Source organism: Bactrocera dorsalis, chromosome 4 (assembly GCF_023373825.1).
Source record: "Bactrocera dorsalis isolate Fly_Bdor chromosome 4, ASM2337382v1, whole genome shotgun sequence".
Classification (NCBI taxonomy): Eukaryota; Metazoa; Arthropoda; class Insecta; order Diptera; family Tephritidae; genus Bactrocera; species Bactrocera dorsalis.
The window spans coordinates 43,584,213-43,602,633 of NC_064306.1; the positions used below are offsets into that span (position 1 = coordinate 43,584,213).

Sequence of the window (18,421 nt, forward strand, 5' to 3'; positions counted from 1 at the left end):
GTTAAGGTTATTTTTATAAAATTGCGTGGAAACATGTTTCCAAATACACTTGAGTAATCTAACAGTTTAATGCACGTAGTGATTCCAAACTATCTTGATGACATTAAACCATTTATATTAATTAACATATAGATATGATATTTTAAAGGTTTCAGAAACATAATATGGCTTAGCGCTGAAATGAGTGAATTCTCTAGACCGTAGTCTTAGCCCTTTTCTTCATTATAAATATTATTGTTTCACTTTAAATTCAATCTCTTTGGTAGACTTTATGTCACGTAAATCTCAAGATACCAAACCTGATTGTAAACCTTTCACCTTTTCGTCGAATGATGAATGAATTAAAAGTATAAGCACTTTTACTGTAAATGTTATAAAATGGTTTAAGTTTCAGTTAACTTTGTCATAATGACACAGCAATATTTGCATTTCATTTGCAAATTGCTCAAGTGCAAAGAAGTTCGAAAACACGTTTATGCACTTCAGTAGACACAACAAGGCAACTACAAGTATTCTGATTGAAACTTGCAAACTTGCGAAAAAGGAATTGCTTATAAACAAAAACTATAACTAAAAGAAAGAAATGCAAAACTAACAAAGAAAGCAAAGGAAAACTTTTCAGATGCCATTAAAGCTGGAGAAAAAGCGCGTTCCACCCTTATTGGCATTGATGCAAATATTGAGTTAAAATAAAATATGAAAAAAATAAATATGATCCGTAAGGACACAATATTATAATAATTTTGCTCAAAGATAATACTAATAATAATACTCATGGAATACAAGAGCGAACAACTACACTTTAAAGGCTTATCTTCGTACTATACCGCCAACTATTGACAGCATCAGATGTTATAAAACAACGCAAAGCGAACGCGATATTGAAAGCGTTGCAACACGGACAGTTTCGCTTAAAACTTTCAAGCTGCCTTTGGTGATAGTAATAAAAGCGTACATGAAAAGTTGGTTGCTAACTAACAAAGGAAAACAACGTAAAGCAAAAAATCCAAAAAGTTACGGTGTCAGTCGCAGTAACCAAATTCAGGCATAACAGAGAAACGAAAAGATTGGTATAAAATATGTTTGGATGCTAAAAGTGAAATGTTTTGCGTATAATCTTCTTAGCTTGCGTTACATTTGCATACACTGAAATACTTAAGGATTCAAAGGTGTTCTTAACTTATGCTCACACACGAGCACGTTTAAGACTGTTGTATGCTCTTGGCGTTTTTTGATATCTTGAGGAATTATACGAAATTGCGTTTTTTTCTACTTTGTGTTCAACTCTTGTTTCCGGCTGATAGTTGAACAGAATTTAAATTCATAAGCATTCAGTATTCATAGAAAAAGAACGAAAAAATAGTTCGCGATTGTAATTAAATTCTAAAACTAAAACTTTGTGATTTGTGATAAACTGAACCCTGAAAATGGCCTTGTGATAATAATGAAATGAGAATCATAAATCGTATAAAAGAAGCTATGTTAAATGAAGCTATTTGTTTTGCAAAATAGAATACTACATCTTTAAGAATAATCATATTTGGGTTAAGTTTAAAGTTCAGAGAATGATGGCAGAGGGATGCCAAACGATACAAATGAACTAAATGTTCGCGGTAGGGTAGCCAAATTAGCCACCTATGCTAGTAGAAACCTCGTTTTGATTAAAAAACCCTCACTCATCTTCATTACGATAGGTTGGCCGTTCTCTTAAAAATTATACGATTCCATATTTTTATACTCTGAATGGGCATATTTGGTTTGTTATAAAGCTACTCATTTGTCGAAACCGCCGGTATCGGACCACTATAGAATATTTGTCGCTGCCGTACAAATTGAACGATCGGAAATTGACGTCGGGCAATGGAATCGATGGCATGTATTCGAAGATAAACAACTACCTCTCCGACCTTTTCGTTTCCTCACTGCCCGGAAGGCAAATTTCACAAAAAAAAAATGCTTCCACAGCGCGGTAGCGACCTTTTTTACATATCCTATCTTTTTGAAATTTTTGGTTTATACCAAAATTAAGGCCGCCATTGTGGACATCGTATAGCACCTTTTTTACGTGTCCTTTCAACAATTTTTTAAACTACTATACACTTAATAAACAAATATAAAAAACGGACCGATTAGTTAGTTTCAACATTTAAAAAAATCGCGAAAATCAGCGATTATTCGGAGGGTCAAACTGAGGCGATCCCTTAAGGAAATAATATGTTGAAATATTACGCCGACCGTAAGCTACGTCAAAAAATTCAACAGATAATGAATGTTACTAACTAATTTAAAAAATTTTGATCTTTAACGGTCCCAATGTATCTCTCAGAACCTGACTTTACAAATAAATTTGCTACCAATATCTGTATTAAAACATTATTTTAATATTAATTGAATTGACGTTAGTTTTGAATAGAAACATTCTAAAGTTCTATAAATAATCCAACCTCAAACTCTGGTATGTTCTAAAATAAACCCGTCAATTGCTGTCATTTGTCAAATCAATCCGTAATTGTGAAAGGTAAATGCGTTATTGGGAGCATACACCTACCATATAGTAATTCATGTTGTTTACAAACATAACTGAATGTGTATGTGTATATTGCCCTCAGCATTGGCTAAAACAAAACTATTCAACTGTCAGCCAAAGCAAACATTCAATTTTGCCTTCGACAAGATGTGAAGATAATGAAGATTGACATTCTTCCGAGTGCATGTGACATCAGTTATGTATATAAAGTGAAGTGAGGTTATGTAAGAAATGGTGAAAAGGGATGAAGGCAGTCCGAAATGTAGAAGCAATGAGGCAAGAGGAAACATAAAGAGAATCGATAGTCAACTAATTTGCAGACAATCAGCCAACAAATGTCGGTCAGAACAATAACAAAGTTTTCTAGTAGCCAATGCCCCCCTATGAAGTAGACTGCTAGGGGGAAAGTAGATGGCTATTATACTTTTTTTTAGTAAGACTCTACTTTTCTACTTCTAAAGCATTTAGTACACATCAATGACTCAAATAAATAGAAATCCACAAATAAAGAGCTATAACCTGCCTGAAGCTGCTGTCCTCAACGACTCCCAGGTAGGAGTAGCAGTCTTACGTCAACAAGAAAGGACATTGTTGGTTGTGTGGAAAACTGATAAGCCGTCAATGCGTAGTCAACAAGCCATCAGCCATTCATCAGTACTGCTCGTTTACATAAATCCACATATTTTCATGCATCAATTTGTCTTGATTATGTTTTCTGGTAAACCATATTTCTATGCTGTTCTTATGGTAGATTTTGCAAGACAGCTGCTTCGTCTTCAGTTTTTTGCTGTTTCAGCAGGTGGCTAGTGGAGCGGTATGCACAGTTTCACCGTACCAAGGGTGTACTACCAAATCTTTCATTGGAAATAGATTTTATCGGAGACAACTGTCCATTCTCCAGTTTTACAAAACAATAATTTCAAATCGAAAGGGCGCAGAGCAAATTGCTAAAATATATTTTTGAGGATAGCAGTACTAGTTGTCTCGAGAAATTGTTTTTGCTGTTAGTATTGTTTTGCTTTAACTCATAATGCTTATTTATTTATTTTTATACTTCTTGATACCCCGATGAATATTTTCTCATTAAAATATTTTGCACTTTAACTGAAATAATTTCTAATGCACATCCCCATCACAATACTTTTCAAATAATTTGAAATCACATTGCTAAACTTACGAAGCATTTTAAAGTTTGAAGCAGTAGTTGGAAGAGATTATTGTTTTGTAGCTCCTCTTGATCGCTCAGCAGCACAAAATTTATTAAAAAAAAATTTAAATTTCATTCCTGGAATCATTATGATATATTTTTTATGAGGACACGGACACTCTCGGAACGTGCCACAAAACCCAAAAGAAAACAAAAAAACAGATAGGGCTCGCAAATATCAAAATTTTAAATAAGAAACGCATTTGTTGTATTTGTTGTTTTCTCAGAATAGAATATTCAGTGAATATAATTGTTTGTAATATCAAGTTATTGGATACTGAAGTAGAAGTAGTTTTAAGAGCAACTTCGATATTTTCATGGTCGGTCGTGCGTATGAGTAATCCAAATTTATGAGATGGAATATAAGGCTGGACCATTTATTATAATGGCTAGAAAAGTATACATGACTGCAAAATACTCAAAATAAGATTAATTGGATTGTTTTTTGAAGAGCAGGCGAGTTTGGTTTTGTGGGCGTGAAAGCAATTCAATTCCAGTAATTTGCAATACCAACCTACTGGAAATGAAATTGAAAAATTTTTACGTTACTAATTTTATCACGAAGGTTGTACAAAATGTTAAGTAACTAGACAAAATTATTAGAATCAATATGTTATGAGCATTTTGCAAGAGCTTTAGAATTAGCTATTAATGGGCTAAAGTGGACAATGAACCACAAAATGTTTTGGTAAACATTATTTTAACCACAATTCATATTGTGCACATGTCGTATACAAAATTGAAAAATATACTAACCGGAAAAGTAAACAAATATTTACATAATAAATGTAATTTTTAAGTGGCATGCGGGTTAAAAACTTAATTCGTAGTATAGCAAGGATAACATAATAGATTTTTTATATCACTAATTGCATTGTAGCCACAATTTATGGGATTTTTAGTCTGTTGTCACCAAAACGTATGCTTAATGTATTTTATTAATTTTAAAATATGATATGAAATAGTTTCTTTAAAGTGGAAATGATGTTTATGATAGTTGTAGAGGATGAACCATTTGACTTAACTCTGACAGCCACTATACTATACTATACACTAGTACAAATATTATTTATTACTTTATGGCCCGAGCTGGAAAAAGGTTTTAACATTTCGAAGCACTAAGTTAATTACAAAATTTAAATATTATTAAAGGAATTTCTCAATAGACTCGTTTTCGTTCTGATAGCAAATAATTTTTACAGTATTGTAATCGTTAATGTATTAATATATGGTATACTTTCAAAAGTATGTACATGAGAATTCGAAATTCAATTAAATGACAATTGACAATCCTCAAGTCTTAGCGGAGACCGGCAAACAGTAGGTTAAACAAAGCAGATGCCCAACCCTATATCAGCAGATATACCATACATACTCAAAGTTATAAGCATAAAAAATGCCTGATAATTGGGCACGTGCAGCTGTCACTGTCAATTAGCTTCATTGACGACAAAATAACATAAAATAAAACCAAAAAGGAGTACAGAACGAAATATAAAAACTGTCGCAAAACTAACCAACCAGTACAGCAAATGGAAGCAAAACAACAACTCGACCGGTCATCAATTGCCGACGTCGACAAGTCAGTGACAGCAGCAGCCACAGCAATAAAACTCAAATAGATGGAAATATGACGTGGTTATGAACGATTCGTTGGTAAGTTTGCAGCTTATAACGGCAATTTTAGTTAATTGTATGAAGACATTCTCAAAATTTGGAAAAAAAACTTTTAATTTCGTTCTGCATAAGCGAAACCTTAAAAAGGATAGTAAAATTTTGCTAAAGCTTTTTCACATGTTCATCCGATAATTTATATATCACTACTTATGAAAATGTTGTCCCACTTATGAATTTAATTGCAAAAGGCAAAATCAATATAGGAGTATGTATCCGTTAAGCCCTATCTTTAATTTCGCGAATTTCACAATTTTAATTATCTCTCTTAATTTTCTGATTGAGGACAACTGGTTTCGGAAAGTTTGAGTCTGATTTTATATCTTTATAGTGCTAGAGTCCATTTTGCTCATGAAAACCTGTCTACTTGATTTCACTAGGGTACATATTGACAAATATTTAAGTAAAGGACAAAAAAAAACGTTTAAAGTTTTCAATTCATTCAATTCTTACTTTTTCTTAGCAAAATGGAAAAAAAGAAATTTTAACACTACTAATAAATTATCTGCTGAACAAACGATACAAAAGTGATGACAATATGATCATCGAAAAATTACTCCATAGAGTTAGTAAGTCATCAAAAGAAGCTTTCCTAAAAAATAAAATAAATGAGATAATAATGTGAAGGTAAACAAAAATCCAACAGTTTGCTACTTGCCGACTCACACCAAGAAAAGACAATAAGCCATGTCTGGCACAAAATTACGGCAATAAAGCATATATCCTGCTGCTTTTAACTGACTAAATCCACAGGTTTTCAATATGTAACAAACAAGCAGCGGCGCGTAAAGGTTTTACCGCTAGCAAATGTGCAGATTTACTCACGCATGTTTAAGTAAATCTGCCTTAGCAAGAGAACACACTTACACATGGAGTTTCAAGCTTTCGGAATGAAGGCGAGCATTAAGTTACTTAAGCCATTATGTCAGAATACATTAACATATATGAATGTATAACAAACACTGCTTTATATGCGTTAAATGAAGAATATATGAAAATGCTGTAAGATATAAACAAGTGGTGGCGTAAGTGATAACAAAAGGTTTTGGAAAATTTTGTGCGCATAAATTACAGAAAATTACAGAAATGGCGTAGCGTGCATATTATCGCTCAAGCTCAAGCATACATTAAGAGTTATGCTTGCCTTAATCTTATACCCATAATTATGGGTTCAACCTGTTGCTACAGAGTATAATAGATTTGTTCTCCTAATACTTATCAAGATATATATAGGGTTATATATGTATATATTGTATAAATGAATTGGATGACGACAAAAGTTGAGATACAGGTGACTGTCAGTCCCTCGGTCCGACCGTGGAAGCTATAGCTTGAGTAAACATTGAAATATATTGATGAAACTTGATATGCGGCATTCTTTCAATTCGTAGGGATACCTCAAATACCCCCATACACTTATCACATCAGTTGCAAATTTGTTCTTCAGATTTTTTGAGCAGTGTTACAAGTATTAATGGGGGAAGACGGAGTACGTTTTATTTGAATTTATGAAAATCAGCAAGAAGTCATGGGTCATTTCTGTTCCAAATTTCTACGAATTGCCATCAATTTCAATTTATCATCCTTTTTCATATCATATACAAGATATTCGCCAGATATCATTTTCTGTTGGCTTCGTACCTGTGCACGTGCGTCAATATGAACTAAGCAACAGAAATATTTGCCAAGGTAACTCACTCAGACAAAAAATTAAATAAAAATAAACATAAATCACACAAAAGAGTTTTATTGCCCTTTTCATAATACAAAAAGGGTTTGGAGATTATAAATAATCAATTGAAATTTATGAGTATTGAGTAATTTGTCAATAAAACTTTAGTAAAAGACGGAATAAAAGTAAAAATGCGTCAGAAATTCAAAAATTAGAGCAAGTGCCTCCTTTCCCGACACCCCTTATGTTGAGGTGATACAGTACTCTACGCGAGACCAACATTTAAGGTGGTCTAAAGTTCTCTTCTAATAACAAGAACCTCAGTAAGTAATAAAAAACCTAATTGAAAAGATTTCTATTAAAAAAATTTGCGATTCAGAGTCGACGGAAGGTGCAATGAAAACGTTGCTCATACGCCTTGGCAGACATCCATATAACTAGTCTACGGTGTGAACATATGAATGTAGTACATTAGTATATCAATTACTGGGTCAAAAAAATTTACCAATATTTTCTAAAAAATGTTTCTAGCAAAAGTTTTTCTTTCAAATCGCTTTTCCCAATAATAGTCAATGCATATTCTGCTTTGTTTTGCATTTGAAATTTTGAGGTAGTTACTGACATTCGCAATTTTTTATTTTTCTTCCACAATTTTTCCTCCTCTCGGTTTTCTTCAAACACCTGTGACCTATCATCCCTATATAAGTCGTATTAATTTACTATTTTTTATGATTTATTCTTTTAGCGTTCTGTAGAAATATGTCTTTGATGCTCTATATAGTTATGAATATATTAATGTAGCTTATATTTTTTTTATTTCCCACTTGCTTTATTGGAAAAATCACCAAATCCTTATATGCTTTTGTATCTTGATCTTTATAATATGCTTAGAAAAAAACCGGAAGGCTACGAGATAATGTGGATGTGTGTATGAAGAAAGTTAAATTTATGCATTGGAATTTTAAAACATTGATACTTCACAAATCCAACTACACAAACACACAGAGCAATAATTCAGAAATACTAAAGAAACGAAAAAAATGAAAGCAGCCAGCAACTCTTGCAAGTTCAATTTATCTAGTGCAATATATATATATAGCTTTTTCTGTATATTTATGTGCTTATGCTTTTATTCATTTCACAAAAGCTCTTCGAAAAGCATTTTTATAAATTTATGGGCACAATTGTTGACTTTTTCATTTTAACATCGTTCTTTTTGGTTACTTTGATGTCCGATTACGGTCAATGCTTGTTTATAAGAAAGACAAATAAACTGCTTGGTTATTGTTGTGCGGATAAAGCTGAATACTAAAACTGAAAGTCGTTGATAATGATGAGTGAAAATCAATCGTTCAATTCAGGGTCAATTTGCTGATAGGTGGCTTTGGCAAATAGAATGAACAGCAGTAATTTCAGAAGAATGGAATATTTCACTTTACCAATGATTCACCGCAAGGCTTTAGCTTGATTTAATAAAATCAATCACGTACGTAGCAATATAAAGTAAAAATCTTATAAGGTGAAACCACAACTTATTGAATTGAGTTCTGCCACGTAGCTGATGTCGACATTGTGCGTTAGCTAATTGGTGAATAACAAGAAAAGAATAAAAAGAGCTGAGAGTATTCGATAGCTTTATATTCATAACTACTTTTACAGCAATATGCAAATTATTTGCTTCAATAGTTTTTTTTACACTTTGTTAGTAAGGTATTTACAAATATTCCCCGCGAAAACCAATACCATAAAATTTTTCACTTACCTTTTAAATGTAAATTTTTAGTTGAGCGTTAAAATGCCTCCTCTCTGAAAGTAGAAAAACGTAAAAACTTTTACAAAAAGGCGATAAATGGAAATAAAATGTTCGTTGAATATGCAATTGGCCAGAGACATCAAAAATGGTCAGCAGTATGAGCAGCTGCATGCAGAATGAGTTTTGTAAGCATTTCAGTAAAAAATATTTATATACATATAAAATTGCAAATAAATAAGTTTCAATAGCATTCAGTGGAATACAATTCAATAACATTATAATTCAGAGCAGAGGAGAGTACTCTTGAAAAACTCATGAAACTTTTTAGAAAAAATTGAAATTACTATTTCATACCTCAAAACTATTTGAAATATTAATTTTGAGAGAGAGAAGAAGCCGATACGCGTAAACTCGATAAAGGGACTAAATCAAAATAAATTAGTTCACGAATAAATATTAAAATTTCCATAGAGATCATTCCTATGTTCATAATACTTAGTTCAATTTACTTTAATTATGCTAAATTTACGATTTAAACTAACTGACTATCTTATTTACAAGCAATTTAATCTCTACTCAGTGTCAGTGGCTTTTAATAACTTTGAAATGGGATTTGCTCATAAATTAGCTTTTTTGAAAATTCTTAAAGGGTGACTAAATTACTACACTGATAATAAAATTGTAACCTTTTCAAGTGTTCTGACATTATTTGAATAAAGAACGCATTGCAGAGCCTTACAATTGCAATTGCATTTACTGGAAAGTCGAATTTGAGTATATCCCTTACGACTTTTAGTTTCTAGCTAACGATTTTTTTCGCAAAGCATTACGTTCACTATATATGAACTTTAACACCAATCCAAAATTCCTATTCTTATATAAATTTAATTCCAAGCTAGTACTTCGTAACAGTGCTGCACTTTTTTCCACATCAACAGTGCAGCGAATGCTGTAGGGATATGACAGTTTAATAGCAAGTAGCGTGCAATTCCATGTTGCATCAAGAAGAGCTGTGGAGTTATATAATACATAGCGGTGCAGTGAGGAAAAAATATGGTTATGAAATCCGCTGGGCAAAGTTTCTACGCAATAAAACGCAAGCCATCAGGGTCTGTGCAAAGTTTATGTTCAGTTGCTTGAAAAACGTGATTTTTCTATTTTTAGTTGTTTTGAAGCTTAGCTATGCCCACACAGTAATAACATAAGCTTTTTGCTTTTACTTTGAAATAAAATTCCTGGTAAATATATCATATACCTACATTAGGGTGAATCAAAACTAATATAACGAATTCATGGGTTAAAACGAAGGTACATACAGAGAAACAAGATCCCTGCTTGGAAATTGTTTTAACTTATTTATAAAATTTGAATATGAGAATTCAATGTTTCTGATATAAATAATACATAAACATATGTCTTAATTACAAAAACATAACTCAAATTTAAAAAAAAAAACTCCTTAAACAAACTAGCTACATTTTTCAATACAAAAATTCGTATATTTAAAGGCACTCAAATATTATTCGAATATTTGGGGCTATATGTATATATATATGTATACGAGTATATAAATATTGAGGCAGAACAATAGACAGCAAATGAAGAACAAAGGTCGGGTGCAACAGAATATTTTATACTCTTTAGCAAGAATCAAATCCAGGTAAATACTTTAAGGTGTAATATTTACATATAAAATTGCTTAGGTTCCCATACTCCAAGCCAAGAAAATACTTTGATTCTTGCTAGTTGCAAGAGTATAAAATATTCGGTTGCACACGAAGTTAGCCCTTCCTTACTTGTTTTAAGTAAAATGTGTTTTTAGAAAACCTTATGTTCTTCAAAAGTCGGCAATGCAAAATCTACCCTAAACTCTTCAAGAGTTATGGTATTTTTTATGAAAATAGAGTTTCACACCCTGAACAGACCGAGTCATTATTACTGAACAAACCAAGCCTGCAATTATGTCCAACGAACTAAATTTGAAGAGGGAGGTTATAATTAATAAATGTTTGTTAAATTTATTTAAAATCTGCATAAACATTAATTTTATTGAAAATGTACTCGGAAATTGTAATTCAATTCCACGGGTAAATGATATTTCAAAAAAACATGCTTTGCTAAGTTGGTGGGACTATCCTTAATTACTATGCCAAATACCGTCAACCGTCTCGATAAAGCTACATTTTCTTGAAAAATAGTACCGTAAACAGGTCTTTTTGAACATGCTTGATCATTCGAATCCCGAAAGCATTATAATTGCCGATGAGTTATGGGCTTGTGAGTTTGATATGCAAAAAATTTTTCAGGCGATCGAAGAGATAAAAAAGTCCCCTGAAGGAGTTGAACGTCATCCCAAAAAGTGCTTATGAAATGTGTCCAAGGTTCCAAGGTTTGGCATACGTGTATGAAGATTATATTGGAGGCTATAAAATAAATATTGGTGAATAATAAAGTATTTTGGGCTTTATTTACAATTTATGTGTACTTTTTTGTCACAAATTATTAGCTTTAGCTTGGCAAAAATGTTGAAAATAAATGGGGACGGCCCCACCCTCTAAAAGGCTTAATGTACATATCTCTTAAACCATTCAAGCTAAAAGAAAATTCGCTCAGAACAAATCTTTTCCAATCATGTAACAGATTTGATATACAGTGTTATTTTGATATTCCTCAACGCCTACTCGCCATATAAGCCAATTTTAAATTCCATTGGATTCTTTCGCTTTTCATAATTCAAGTCATGCATCAATGAATGTGTCAGAATAAAACTTTGCCCGAATAATGCGCTTGAAATATACTCAAATTGCGATTTTTTTTTACGAATACCTGTATAATGCCCCATCGCTGAGATTTATTATAGAAATTCGGAGAAAATCCTTTTCTAATAATAGTATACCTGTGTGTCAGAAATTTGTGAAATTTTTTATTAAAATTGAGGGAATCTAATAGCTATGTTAAAAACGATCCTTGCATGGAAAATAGGGAGATAAAATGAAGGTTTTAGGTAGAGCAAATTTGATTTTGAATGCTCTGCTTTTTAAAAATTATTATAGAAACACTTCAATGACCTTTCAAAATGTGGAAGATTTGCCTGCTGTGTATTGATCAAATACATATTCCTACAAATGTTTGAATTAAAAAATAAGCTTTTAAGTTAATTTTCTGCACCAAGCGACCGCAACTCAATTTGCTTAATCTCGTTAAATATGGCGAACTGCGCATTTTTCAGAGATCATTTGAGAGTCAATTAGCTATACGACTATTTTCCTGATTGGTCTTAATACGGTAAATAATTAATTAGTTCTTACGCTACTTTTTGTAGCTTCGGTAACGTTGCTAAAGATTAAATTTGACATTTGCATGCGATCCGATTAACAAAAGCTTCCACACAAGTAATTATACACATTTAATTACGACAAAGTCTCTGTAATTATTCTGTAGGCAATTGCATGAATATAAGTATGTATAAGTATGTATGTATTTGCTGAGGAAGCCTATGGGTAGAAAATTCGCTCTGTTATTTCGGTTTCGTATTGAAAGAAGTGTTTAATTATTGGTGAAAGCACTGCTGATGAAAACGCGACTTACCTTTTTAATTATATTTAAATTACAACGAGAATAAGAATACTGATGCGCAAATCACTAATTTTAGCTCAAAATCACTATTACTAGTTGTTAAATCAATTTTTTAGTTATTTACCAATATATAAAAATGACACATTAGTATTTCAAGTATATTTTGAGTTACAGGCTTCTAAAATGTAATTGTTCAGTTAACCTGTCTACTCTTAAACACGTTTTTTGTTGAAACAAAACTTGCCACACCTAAAACAACCACAATTAAACTTCTTTAAAATTTTTAAAAGGCCACCACTTTTAAATTTTTTAATTTTTTTTCGAAGAACCTTTAAGATATACAAGTGAATAAGTTGTCAGCTTGACGAGCTGTGTCGATATAGGCATGTCCGTCAATTTTTGAGTTATCGTTATCGAGTTTGTACATGTTCTTTTCGTCTCAAGAGTGTGCTCATTTGTTTGAATCTATCCGATATCGGACCACCATAGCATTTAGCTGGCATACAAACTGAACGATTGGATTCAAGTGATTGTATGGAAAAGTTTTTTATTTGACTATTCTTGTAAGAAATATTTTGTATTTGTGAATCGTATTATAATAGCTTCGGTGCAACCATACTTTCAAAACATTTGAGCACTAACTTATGTTCACCTGAGTATGTAATGTTGAAGCTTTAAGGTCAAACAAAAGCAAAAAGTAAAACTTAAACAACATTTACAGTTAATCTACGCAGTTGCAAGGGTGACGTTGAAGTAAAATAAAGCCAACATCTGCTTACAAACAAAAGAGAAAGCGCTCATATAGATCTACATATTTGTTTACTTAAGAACTCAGGCATAAGAGTATTTTTTTCCGAATCGTGTTAGACAAGTGATACGTACATCAAAAGTTTCACTGTCTTCTTTCATGGCGCCATTGGGTTAACTCTACAAATAAAGGAGGCTGCTTGGAGCACACTGCACAAATAATAGGTGTAAGCAGTTTTTACTTAATAACTTTGAATTATGTGCAACTATAACACTTCAAAAATATACAGTATGTCAACTATTTGATCACATACATTTCCAAAAATTTTCTATTTTGTTCTTTTTTATTTAAACAAACTTTTGAATAAAAGGGTTAAGTTCACTAAGTAGGCCTATGCAAGAACAGTTAGTAAGTGCGAAATTACCGAAAATGTGCCGTTACTTTTTAGAGAATATTTACAAATGTAGACAAAGGCATGTGATCAATTAGTTGACTTTGTGAAGTAAATGGGTATTCATCGCCGTAATATTGCTCTGAGATTCAAGTATTTCCTTTGATTCTTTAAATAATACTTGTGGAATCGTTATATTCTTGTTTCTAGTAAAAGGTGAGTTTTTTTTTAGTTTGGCTTGACTTTAGATGAAAAAACTAAGTGCAACAAAAATGGACGAAATCAAAAGGCTTATTCATTTAAACACAACGCATAGAGAAATTGCAAGACTCGTTGGTGTTTCTGTAGGCGTGATTTCAAAAATAAGACAATCAATGAGCCCTTTATGTGTAAAAAACACTCCTGGACGAAAGCCAATTTTGAATGCCACCCTGGAAAGGCGCATTGTTAGGCGGATAAAGTTTGGTGTGCATGAGAATGCGGGCCAAATCAGACGTGATCTCTCCCATAGGGATGGAGTAAATGTAACAAGTGAAGCTATAAGGAAGAAATTGCGGAAAAACGGATTTCACGGACGTGTCAAAGTAAAAAAACCACTCTTGACAAAACGACACCTTAAATTGAGACTCCAATTTGCAAAAAAAATATAAAACCTACACCCAAAATGACTGGATGCGAGTCATATGGTCCGACGAGACAAAAATAAACCATCTGGGAAAAGATGGGAGTCAATGGATTTGGAGGAAACCCCGGGAACCTTTGACTAGCCGTATTGTTCAACCAATGGTCAAGTTTGGAGGCGGTAGTGTAATGATGTGGGGGTGTATGAGGATGGAGGGGGTGGGAGAGTGCGTAAGAGTTGCCGGACGAATGGATGCCAACCAATATGTCGATATCCTTCAACAAGGTTTGTGCAAGAGTCTGGAAGTGTGGGGCAAGAATGTGTCGGACGTCATCTTCCAGCAAGATAATGATCCGAAACACACTTCTCGTGTAGCTAAAGCTTGGCTTCAAAACAACGATTTTGAAGTACTCGACTGGCCCCCTCAATCGCCAGACCTCAACCCAATCGAACATGCTTGGGTTGAGGTCAAGCGTGCGATTTCTGATGCCCAAAGTGAGTGTCAGAATCTTGACGATTTATGGCAGAAGGCTAAAAATTCCTGGCAAAATACTGGCGGAGATTTCTGTAGAGAGGTGGTCGAGTCCATGCCCAAACGAATTGAGGCAGTAATCAAAGCAAAAGGGGGTCATATTAAGTATTAAGTAAAAAAAAATCGCTCATGCCAACCAATTGATCAAATGTGCAGCGGAGACATTTTTTAAAATTCTATAAAATCTAGCAAGTGCAAAAAAAAAGTAGCAAAACAAATGTGTTAATTTTATTTTATTACTTTTAATTGTTTTGTATATAAAATAAAATTGGATTGTCATTATAAATAAAAAAGTTTCAAACAAAAACCTTTTTCTGATACCCAGGTGTGATCAAATAGTTGACATACTGTATAACTGAATCTTTTATTTATTTTATTAAACCTAAATATATCGAAAATCACTTATTATGAGTATTAAAACATAATTTTTGTTCTTTTAAAAGATTCATTGGTCAAAATATTAGGCGTAAAATATTTTCTTTTGAATAAATACAAAAAATTAATGTCATCTTTCATTCGATGGCTTTTTAGTAACCTGTATGATATATCTCCTGTGGTTTTTTATAAGTTTTTCATTTGTATTCAGCATGGATTGAATACATTTCTGGCAGGTTTGCAATGCGGTGTTATTCCAGAGTTCCTTTGCTTTCCGCCACATTCCTCTTTATTTTGAAACTAAAAGACTGCCAATCTACGCTTAAGGTACTAAGGAATTGACTAGGCCATTGTATGCAAATTACATTTGCATCCTTGATCCCCTCAGATACCAACCTCAATGTACAAGGTGGATTCCAAAGTAAACAGGACTTTTTGAATATAGCGCCCCCTGATGGCACCACTTACATATATGTCGACTTTATCGATTATCCAGTGAGACATTTCATCGATTGGAAGTGAAGTTATTGCGTTTTAAGGGTCAGTATATTTGTGTTATCGGCGCGAAAATGAACTTCAAGAGCCAACATTAAATTTTGTTTTAAAATAGGTAAAACTTTTACTGAAACTTTTCAATTGATGAAGCAAGTTTACGGTGATGATTGCCTATGCCGTAGCAGAGTGCAGGAGTGGTTTCAACGTTTTCAAAGTGGTCGTGAGGACATAAATGACGATCAACGTGCGCGAATTTATTAAAAATCAGCCGAAATTATCATTGAAATTCATGGAAATGGAATTGAACATCTCCAAAACATCGATTGATCGCATTTTGACCGAACATTTGGGCTTACGAAAGGTGTGCACAACTTGCTTGGACAAATTGCTCAGAATCCAACATTCAAAAAGCTGTATTGAAACATAAGAAGACTATTTTGAATAAAATAAATTGATTTTGCCGAAAAAACCATTTGTTCTGTTTTTTTTTTAAGTCCTGTCTACTTTGGAACACACCTTGTATGTTTCAGGTAGTTATGTTGTTGATAACATCATCTCTACAGCATGTTTTCTTCAGTTTATGGTAGCATAACGTTTAGCAAATTATCTCTGTACCCAAAGATCATCAATCACGTTCGTTTTTCTTCGACGACCTCGAGCTTCTTTTTAATTTTTTGTGCTTAACAGCAATAGCTGAAATGATTTCCAACTGCCCTAACATATGTGCAACGAATTTCTACGATTTTTCCTCCATCACGCAATTTTTTTTTCAATCGACACTCTAAATCTTTTGCAACCTATTCTAAATAATTTCTTCTTTTCAGTTTACGGCATTCAAAAGAATATAAAAAGCTTAAATTGATATACTTTTTAAAAGCAGTCAAAAGTGAATTTATGTCTTTAAACACACACGGTTTCATCGTGTGCGTAGGTGCTTGCATTTGTGGGTGGTTTGTTTGCATGAGTTCATGTTATGTACTAAATCTTTATTGCCTTATTTCGTAAATAGACTCATGTACATATATATGTAAGTATGTAGTATAGAGCAGAAACCAAACAGAAAATTCGTTGGAAATTCTGATTCTTCACAAATGCAAAACATTCTGAAAATAAATGCAGCGTGTTTTTTTTAACTTTTATCAAAGGTATAAAGATATAGGAATGAAAGTTCGCTTAATAAAATCCTAAAAGTTTCCAAGGTTTTCGTACAGGGTAATACTCCTGTACGGTATGCAAGCATACATATACTTGCTATTGCTACCGACACATGTATTTATATGACGTTGGCGTATCCTTGTCGTTTCTATAACTTCACTTACACAGTATAGACAAGCCGTTACTTTCAGTCTCGACAAAATTAACTTTCTTTTTACTGCATCAATTTTACACTTCATAAATTATATGTTCTTATAAGACAAATATTTTTTTATGCTCGACTCCTTGATTGTATGGATTAAGTGCTGATTTGCATGGTTGTGTATACTTTCATATAAGAAAAGTAAAAAAAATTAAAATGAGTTGAACTTTTTAAATTTTTCATCCCTTTTCAATGGTAGAAATATTAGAATACCAACAATAAAAATTATCCAAAAAAAAAATTGTCTTTCTAAAATTTCATAATCTACTTTTATAAATCATAATAAGAATTTATATTAATATCTCCAAAAAACAACTTAGACTTTTTTTAGATTGAATTTTTATTTTATTTTATAAATTTATGCATGAAGAAACTCTTTAATTATGTAAAATAAAGTACACATATGACATAAAATAAGTGTTTGATAGGGAATAGGGTTATCCTCTACCCTAACGATATCGAACAAAAGTGTCGGACATATTCTTTATAAAAATAATGATTAGTTTTTTCGAAGGTTGCAGCTGTGGTACATAGTGACATTATGCCTTGGCATTAGAATAAATTTCTTATGTAATAATAGGTTGTCAAATTACATTATATTCAAAAAAGAGATCAGTAACAGGATTATTTTGAAGCAAAAGGCAAATCGTACTGCAGGAATGTAACGAAAAAGTTGTAAGATGGCTGTAAAACGTATATCACTGGGAAATACTTCCGAATAGCAAAACTGCTGAACTGAACAGTTGGTTTTTATCAATTCCCCCATTTTGTGTGTTAACTACAATGCCTCTTTAGAACTCTCACTGTCATATAAAGGGTGATTTTTTAAGAGCTTGATAACTTTAAAAAAAAAAAAAACGCATAAAATTTGCAAAATCTCATCGGTTCTTTATTTGAAACGTTAGATTGGTTCATGACATTTACTTTTTGAAGATAATTTCATTTAAATGTTGACCGCGGCTGCGTCTTAGGTGGTCCATTCGGAAAGTCCAATTTTGGGCAACTTTTTCGAGCATTTCGGCCGGAATAGCCCGAATTTCTTCGGAAATGTTGTCTTCCAAAGCTGGAATAGTTGCTGGCTTATTTCTGTAGACTTTAGACTTGACGTAGCCCTACAAAAAATAGTCTAAAGGCGTTAAATCGCATGATCTTGGTGGCCAACTTACGGGTCCATTTCTTGAGATGAATTGTTGTCCGAAGTTTTCCCTCAAAATGGCCATAGAATCGCGAGCTGTGTGGCATGTAGCGCCATCTTGTTGAAACCACATGTCAACCCAGTTCAGTTCTTCCATTTTTGGCAACAAAAAGTTTGTTAGCATCGAACGATAGCGATCGCCATTCACCGTAACGTTGCGTCCAACAGCATCTTTGAAAAAATACGGTCCAATGATTCCACCAGCGTACAAACCACACCAAACAGTGCATTTTTCGGGATGCATGGGCAGTTCTTGAACGGCTTCTGGTTGCTCTTCACCCCAAATGCGGCAATTTT

At 32.8% G+C, this 18,421-nt stretch overlaps 1 protein-coding gene across 2 annotated transcripts in view; it reads right to left on the bottom strand.

Annotated features, from left to right (window-relative positions):
• LOC105223632 (uncharacterized) overlaps positions 1-18,421 on the bottom strand; it is a 164,945-nt gene that overhangs the window by 43,904 nt on the left and 102,620 nt on the right. For both annotated transcript variants that reach the window (XM_049454529.1, XM_049454530.1), the window contains exon 3: positions 8,843-8,886. The gene's annotated coding sequence lies outside the window, so the exon portion shown is untranslated. The remainder of the gene's footprint in view (positions 1-8,842; positions 8,887-18,421) is intronic.